Source organism: Drosophila takahashii, unplaced genomic scaffold, assembly GCF_030179915.1.
Source record: "Drosophila takahashii strain IR98-3 E-12201 unplaced genomic scaffold, DtakHiC1v2 scaffold_121, whole genome shotgun sequence".
Classification (NCBI taxonomy): domain Eukaryota; kingdom Metazoa; phylum Arthropoda; class Insecta; order Diptera; family Drosophilidae; genus Drosophila; species Drosophila takahashii.
Window position 1 is genome coordinate 27,501 of NW_027221638.1, and position 8,916 is coordinate 36,416.

The window sequence follows — 8,916 nt, forward strand, 5'->3', positions numbered from 1 at the left end:
TAAATAAAAAAAATAAAAAAAATAGGATTTAACCATCCTATAATGGCAGATTGCGTTGACTAGACTTGCACACCCTGATCAAGCGTAGGATTTGTCACGGTGTTATGTTCATACACAAGTTAATAAATGGTGATGTCGACTCCTCCTTTCTTTCATGTATTTTGTTTTATTTCTTTGGAATTTTACAAATTGAAGATCAACTTTTTTTCTGACTTTGGGCCGCTCGAGTGCCTGATAGCTATCTGTCCGAAAAAGATAAAGACGAAACTTGTCGTAAAAGAAATCGGTTTTCTCGACTCCTTTAATTTATCTGAATAAGAAACAATTACAGACTTTGTAATACAGAGTGCTGTTGACGCACAGAATTGAGCTGTAAAGTGCAAAAAATGGAATGCTTTGAAAATTCTATTAGCTGTTTGGGTTTAAGCCAAATAACAACGCACAGTTTTTTTTTTGTATCTTAAAATTTTTTTTTTTTAACACCCTGGACAGATAAAAAATATGTAACTTTAACATATGGAGCAATACTGTTCTGCTGGCGAGCTGTTAAAGTCAGAAAATTATGTACCTGTTTTGTATAAAATTTTCGAGAAAAATTGTGCAACTTTGATCGTTTGTTGTGGCAAAAGTTTACGAAAATGTAAAATGAATAAATATGGATAACGATTGTCCAGGTATGTGAAACTGAAGTTTACCAATGTTTGTGACAGACAGACAGACAGACAGACAGACAGACAGACAGACAGACAGACAGACAGACAGACAGACAGACAGACAGACAGACAGACAGACAGGCAGACAGACAGACAGACAGACAGACAGACAGACAGACAGACAGACAGACAGACAGACAGACAGACAGACAGACAGACAGACAGACAGACAGACAGACAGACAGACAGACAGACAGACAGACAGACAGACAGACAGACAGACAGACAGACAGACAGACAGACAGACAGACAGACAGACAGACAGACAGACAGACAGACAGACAGACAGACAGACAGACAGACAGACAGACAGACAGACAGACAGACAGACAGACAGACAGACAGACAGACAGACAGACAGACAGACAGACAGACAGACAGACAGACAGACAGACAGACAGACAGACAGACAGACAGACAGACAGACAGACAGACAGACAGATAAAAAATAGATAAATAAAAAAAATAAAAAAAATAGGATTTAACCATCCTATAATGGCAGATTGCGTTGACTAGACTTGCACACCCTGATCAATTGAAGATCAACTTTTTTTCTGACTTTGGGCCGCTCGAGTGCCTGATAGCTATCTGTCCGAAAAAGATAAAGACGAAACTTGTCGTAAAAGAAATCGGTTTTCTCGACTCCTTTAATTTATCTGAATAAGAAACAATTACAGACTTTGTAATACAGAGTGCTGTTGACGCACAGAATTGAGCTGTAAAGTGCAAAAAATGGAATGCTTTGAAAATTCTATTAGCTGTTTGGGTTTAAGCCAAATAACAACGCACAGTTTTTTTTTTGTATCTTAAAATTTTTTTTTTTTAACACCCTGGACAGATAAAAAATATGTAACTTTAACATATGGAGCAATACAGACAGACAGACAGACAGACAGACAGACAGACAGACAGACAGACAGACAGACAGACAGACAGACAGACAGACAGACAGACAGACAGACAGACAGACAGACAGACAGACAGACAGAATATATAGTTTATAGGGTCGTAAACGCTTCCTTCTACCTGTTACATACTTTTGCACGAATCTAGTATACCCTTTTACTCTACGAGTAACGGGTATAAAAATAGGATTTAACCATCCTATAATGGCAGATTGCGTTGACTAGACTTGCACACCCTGATCAAGCGTAGGATTTGTCACGGTGTTATGTTCATACACAAGTTAATAAATGGTGATGTCGACTCCTCCTTTCTTTTTACTTCCCTAAAGAGGAATGTACTATGCAGGACAATTCGCCGGTATCGGCCCCTGTCTCTGCTATTGTGAAGGTCAAATTTTGCCCTTAATGACCCTTTCCGTGTTCTTTGTGATGAAGGTAATGATCTCAGTCATGTCTTGTTGTATGGAGTCTCTTCAGTGTCTAAATTTAATAAGTTATTATTGTTATTGTCCTTAAATTTGTATGTGAGCAGGGGCATTCCCCTTATATGGTTTGGTGTTATTGTGGAAAAAACAAAATACAAATACAAATATATACAAATATTTTTAGGCACAATTCCAGTAAATGTTAATAAATTTTTATGTTTTTTGCAGGAAAACATAACAATACGCGATCAGTTACTTCGCTTTGCCAACTTGCGACGACAGAGCAATTGTGAAGATAAAAATGTAAACGAGCTGCTACTAAATAATTTAGGCCCTAAACCCAACAATAAAATATTCGAGAAAAGCACAAAAAAGTCGAAAAATTTTAGTAACAAACTTACTACTGCAACTGTAAAGAAGAATGTCGCTATATTATTTGCAATGGCTTTTATGGTAACTCTGAATGCTGGGAATTTGCATTCATATCTCAACAGTTCGTCGATTAAAAATGGAAGTAGTGAATTATAATCTGACGGAACACATTCAAGCTTACCCGGTCGTCGGTTACTTTGGGTGGAATCAGAGGAAGAATATAAGAAACAACACGTATCTAACAGAATTCACTTAGACGAAGCAGATGTTCCCCTCTATATTTTTTAAGTCGCAACATACGCAGCCATAAAGAAATTTCCATTAAAAACAATACCGAAAATGTAAATGAAAATTACTTATCCAATGAGCCTCCGCCTTTAACCTTTTCAACAGTAACAAAGTGTAATGGCAATTGCAACTTCTATAAGTCCAGCAATCAATCTGAATATTTTAGACTCGCAAAAAACTTGCATACATTGATTAACGGATCATTAACATTTAAAAAGGACGGGTATAAATCCTCAAATGAGTATTCTGAGGAAATGCATGACAAAAAAGGAAATAGTTTGACATCAAAAATAAAGGACGAACAAAAAAAAGATCAGGATAAAAAAAAAAGGGTATACAATAAACATGAACCAATAAGTTTCATTAATGGTATCGAACGAAGAGATGATACTTTTTACGTCCTTTCATTTAATAAGGAGCATGCACTTCTTCCAGCATTGAACTGCAGTAATAGTGCCCCACCAAAATTGTCTTTGGTACTTCCTTTAGGAAACACAGCCTTCAATGGTGATATTAAGTTGATGCAGGTGGACTGTGAAGTATTAAATACTAAAGAATTCGAAGTTAAGTCCAATATGATGCCAGATAGACATCGGCCAAACGTCACGAAGTGGAAGTCAAATATCCAAAAATCGAAAAAAGAAAGTTTTGGGACGCAGATAACACCAATAGATTCGATACAGCACAATACACCACGAGTGCGTAATTTTTACATGGTTGGCCCAAAAAGCCAAACTGCCGCAAATGCATCTCATGAAAAGACCCAGTTTATTCAGATTAACCAAACTACAAACTAAAAATAACAAGAGAGAACGCTATAGTCGGGTGCCCCGACTATCAGATACCCGTTACTCAGCTAAAGGGAGTGCGAAAGAGATGGAGAAAAACTTTGATCCGCCGTAACTTTTTAACGAATGGTCCGATTTAAAAAATTTCTTCTACATTTCGATAGGTATTGATAAACACAATAAAACTGCATTTTTACTTTTCCAAAATATTGAAATTTTTAAAATCGTATATATGCGATTGTGGGCGTTAGAGGGGGCGTGGCACCCTTTTGAAACAAACTTGCGCTGCGTAGGAACTCCTAGAATCTGCATGCAAAATGTCAATCTTCTAGCTTTTATAGTTTCCGAGATCTCAGCGTTCATACGGACAGACGGACAGACAGACAGACAGACAGACAGACGGACAGACGGACAGACGGACATGGCTAGATCGACTCGGCTAGTGATCCTGATCAAGAATATATATACTTTATGGGGTCGGAAACGCTTCCTTCTACCTGTTACATACTTTTGCACGAATACAATATACCCTTTTACTCTACGAGTAACGGGTATAAAAATATAATTAAAAATTATCTACACACAAAAAAAAAAAAATATAAAATCAACATAGAAAAATAATTCTTTACTACTTTATAATACTTTTCATGTATTTTGTTGTTTCATTGTTTGGGTCATTGAATTGTATTTATTAATTAAAATTGTAGAAAAGCTTTTTACGAAAGGTCATGTATTTTGTTTTATTTCTTAGGAATTTTACAAATTGAAGATCAACTTTTTTTCTGACTTTGGGCCGCTCGAGTGCCTGATAGCTATCTGTCCGAAAAAGATAAAGACGAAACTTGTCGTAAAAGAAATCGGTTTTCTCGACTCCTTTAATTTATCTGAATAAGAAACAATTACAGACTTTGTAATACAGAGTGCTGTTGACGCACAGAATTGAGCTGTAAAGTGCAAAAAATGGAATGCTTTGAAAATTCTATTAGCTGTTTGGGTTTAAGCCAAATAACAACGCACAGTTTTTTTTTTGTATCTTAAAATTTTTTTTTTTTTTAACACCCTGGACAGATAAAAAATATGTAACTTTAACATATGGAGCAACACTGTTCTGCTGGCGAGCTGTTAAAGTCAGAAAATTATGTACCTGTTTTGTATAAAATTTTCGAGAAAAATTGTGCAACTTTGATCGTTTGTTGTGGCAAAAGTTTACGAAAATGTAAAATGAATAAATATGGATAACGATTGTCCAGGTATGTGAAATTCGAAATGGATAAATGGATGGTGAGCCTTAATTCTATCTCTAATGTCATCTGCTTTCTGGTGACTAACAGTAGCTCGGTTTTTTTTCGGAAGCCAGCTGTAAGCCACGAGAGTTAATGTTTCACGATTTTCCATTTTTTTTCACAACCTCTTCACAACGCACGCACAACGCCACACTTTTTCTTTGTTAAACATTTTTAGGATTATTTTTTATAATTTTATAATTTCAGTCAGATGTTTGCAACGCAGTGAAGGAGACGTTTCCGACCACATAAAGTATATATATTCTTGATCAGCACCATTAGCCGAGTCTATCTAGCCATGCCCGTCTGTCCGTTTCTATGCGAACTAGTTTCTCAGTTTTAAAGCTATCGCGAGGAAACTTTCCCGAAAGTTTTTTTTCTATTGCAGGTAGTACATATGTCGGAGCGAGCCGGATCGGACCACTATATTTTAAGGCTCCCATAGGAATATTCAAACAAATATAAGAAAATTCGTTGTAACTTTGTAGGAAGTTGGCGTTTTGATTCTTGACAACTTAAAAACAAAATTTAAATAGAAACGCTGAATCTGGAATCCCTGGAACTGCACTGAGTGAGCACTAAACTATAGGTATTTACTTTATCTGCAAGGGTGTAAAAGCTTCGGCTTGCCGAAGCAAGCTTCCTTTCTTGTTTTTGCTTAATTATTTTCATACTTAAAATTAATAGATTTTTACAAACTACGGTGACTTGTAGGGGTCTTCGGTACGTTCTAAGCTTCCGAAATCTTGTTGAGCTGCCTTTTCGCGCATGGAGATTTTTCACGCATCTCCGCATCCTCTCCGGAGGCTCTGTAGGCTCCACCTAACCAATGTGTCTTAGAATGGTCCATTGATTATGTTCCGCCAAAAACGAGTCATATCTTTTTTCGCGTCCATACAAATGTTCCAAAGTGAAGGCTACTGAGATAATTTTCATCAAAAAACCAGTATTCTCCTCCAAATCGACCAATCCTATTATATAAGAATATTAGATAAGAATAATAAAAACTTACTTAGCAGTGCAAGAATAACATCCTTCTGGGCTGTAGGTCAAAATGATCTCTATTATATTGTTTATGCACCTTATACCATAAGCTCAACAAAGTTTTAATACCCTTCAAAAGTACTTACTTAAAAATGTATTCTCAATTAATAGCACCTTTGTTTGAATTCGAAAACAACTTACCACAGTTAAGCGCAATTGAAAACCGCGGAAAAACGGCGCCTGTCTTTCAGATGTAGAAAAAGAATACTGTGCGAGAAAAACCACATCTGCCATTTCAATCTCTCTCTCCCAGAGCAGAGAGAGAGAGAGAGATTCAGAGAGAGAAATTTGGGAAAGCGTCGTCTCGGGCGTTTCGGTTAAACTCCTTCGGCCAGCCGAAGCTAGCTTCCTTTCTTGTTTTAAAGAGCAGTTAGTGGATGGCATCTACTTGTTAAAGTTAAATAACTTTTTTTTTAGACGATCTATCGTTCTATGGTTTAACTCCTCAAAATGATTATGATAACAATGCTTTAGATGACATTCTAAACTCATCAGCACCTTACATTGATGCATCGATAAACCTAACTGAATTAATACCGGATTTTCAAAGAGAACCTACGTCATCTGAACTGCGTCTTTTATCAAGCCCAATTGGTGAGGAGTTACATTCCACCTTTGATTTTATAACACCAAACTCGGCATTTCCTTGCTTAAAACAAAACCTTTCTATTTGTACTGCTGAAAACAGAAAGAATGTAAATGAAAAGAACCTTCAGTTAGAATATGGTAACAGTAGATGTCATATGCAAGATCGCAATACACCGTCTCCCACAGGAAGTTTTAGCAGTTCAACTGGCAGCTCAACAAGTGGCATACAGAGCGATATATCTGAAGTCTCACAAAAAAGGACACTTGAACCATTTTTTAAACCATTTGAAATTACGCAAAACAATACAAAATGCAATAGCAAGTATTCAAATAAAATTTCACGAACTTATCCATGTGTTACCGATAGCAAGCAAACAAAAAGTCAAAATTCTTCTGAACTACAAATACCAGAAACATCACTTGAAACTCCTCCAAAAGCTGAGCCGTCTAAATCAAAGACAATTTTTTTATCTTCACACGATTACAAAGCGCTTATGCAAAAAATACAACTTAACGGAACTAAGGCCTTCAAACTAAAAAGTAATGTAGGGTCAAAAATTCCTAACATCCTTATTAAAAAAAATAATACAAAATTATTGCAATCTTTGGAAGAAAAACATAACCCAAAAGTACACAGTTCATATGGCCACATAAAAGAAGAACAGAACACGCACCTAAATGTTGGCCCTAAATGTGAATTCCTTAATACTTTTACTATGGATGAAAAGGTTTATAAAAAACGGCAACGTATGATTAAAAACCGGGAATCTGCTTGCTTATCTCGTAAAAAACGAAAGGAGTATGTTGTTTCGTTGGAGAATCGAATAAATAAACTTGAAGCTGAACAGACAGACAGACAGACAGACAGACAGACAGACAGACAGACAGACAGACAGACAGACAGACAGACAGACAGACAGACAGACAGACAGACAGACAGACAGACAGACAGACAGACAGACAGACAGACAGACAGACAGACAGACAGACAGACAGACAGGCAGACAGACAGACAGACAGACAGACAGACAGACAGACAGACAGACAGGCAGACAGGCAGACAGACAGACAGACAGACAGACAGACAGACAGACAGACAGACAGACAGACAGACAGACAGACAGACAGACAGACAGACAGACAGACAGACAGACAGACAGACAGACAGACAGACAGACAGACAGACAGACAGACAGACAGACAGACAGACAGACAGACAGACAGACAGACAGACAGACAGACAGACAGACAGACAGACAGACAGACAGACAGACAGACAGACAGACAGACAGACAGACAGACAGACAGACAGACAGACAGACAGACAGACAGACAGACAGACAGACAGACAGACAGACAGACAGACAGACAGACAGACAGACAGACAGACAGACAGACAGACAGACAGACAGACAGACAGACAGACAGACAGACAGACAGACAGACAGACAGACAGACAGACAGACAGACAGACAGACAGACAGACAGACAGACAGACAGACAGACAGACAGACAGACAGACAGACAGACAGACAGACAGACAGACAGACAGACAGACAGACAGACAGACAGACAGACAGACAGACAGACAGACAGACAGACAGACAGACAGACAGACAGACAGACAGACAGACAGACAGACAGACAGACAGACAGACAGACAGACAGACAGACAGACAGACAGACAGACAGACAGACAGACAGACAGACAGACAGACAGACAGACAGACAGACAGACAGACAGACAGACAGACAGACAGACAGACAGACAGACAGACAGACAGACAGACAGACAGACAGACAGACAGACAGACAGACAGACAGACAGACAGACAGACAGACAGACAGACAGACAGACAGACAGACAGACAGACAGACAGACAGACAGACAGACAGACAGACAGACAGACAGACAGACAGACAGACAGACAGACAGACAGACAGACAGACAGACAGACAGACAGACAGACAGACAGACAGACAGACAGACAGACAGACAGACAGACAGACAGACAGACAGACAGACAGACAGACAGACAGACAGACAGACAGACAGACAGACAGACAGACAGACAGACAGACAGACAGACAGACAGACAGACAGACAGACAGACAGACAGACAGACAGACAGACAGACAGACAGACAGACAGACAGACAGACAGACAGACAGACAGACAGACAGACAGACAGACAGACAGACAGACAGACAGACAGACAGACAGACAGACAGACAGACAGACAGACAGACAGACAGACAGACAGACAGACAGACAGACAGACAGACAGACAGACAGACAGACAGACAGACAGACAGACAGACAGACAGACAGACAGACAGACAGACAGACAGACAGACAGACAGACAGACAGACAGACAGACAGACAGACAGACAGACAGACAGACAGACCCACCGACTGACAGACAGACAGACAGACAGACAGACAGACAGACAGACAGACAGACAGACAGACAGACAGACAGATAAAAAATAGATAAATAAAAAAAAA

General features: G+C 38.7%; 1 long non-coding RNA gene across 1 annotated transcript; it reads left to right on the forward strand.

The window, feature by feature from the left end:
* The first annotated feature begins 4,051 nt into the window (after positions 1 to 4,051).
* On the forward strand, positions 4,052 to 6,707 carry LOC138914127 (uncharacterized). Its single transcript, XR_011420003.1, has 2 exons — positions 4,052 to 5,363; positions 6,236 to 6,707. It is a non-coding gene; the product is annotated as an uncharacterized lncRNA (long non-coding RNA).
* The last annotated feature ends 2,209 nt before the right edge of the window (positions 6,708 to 8,916 follow it).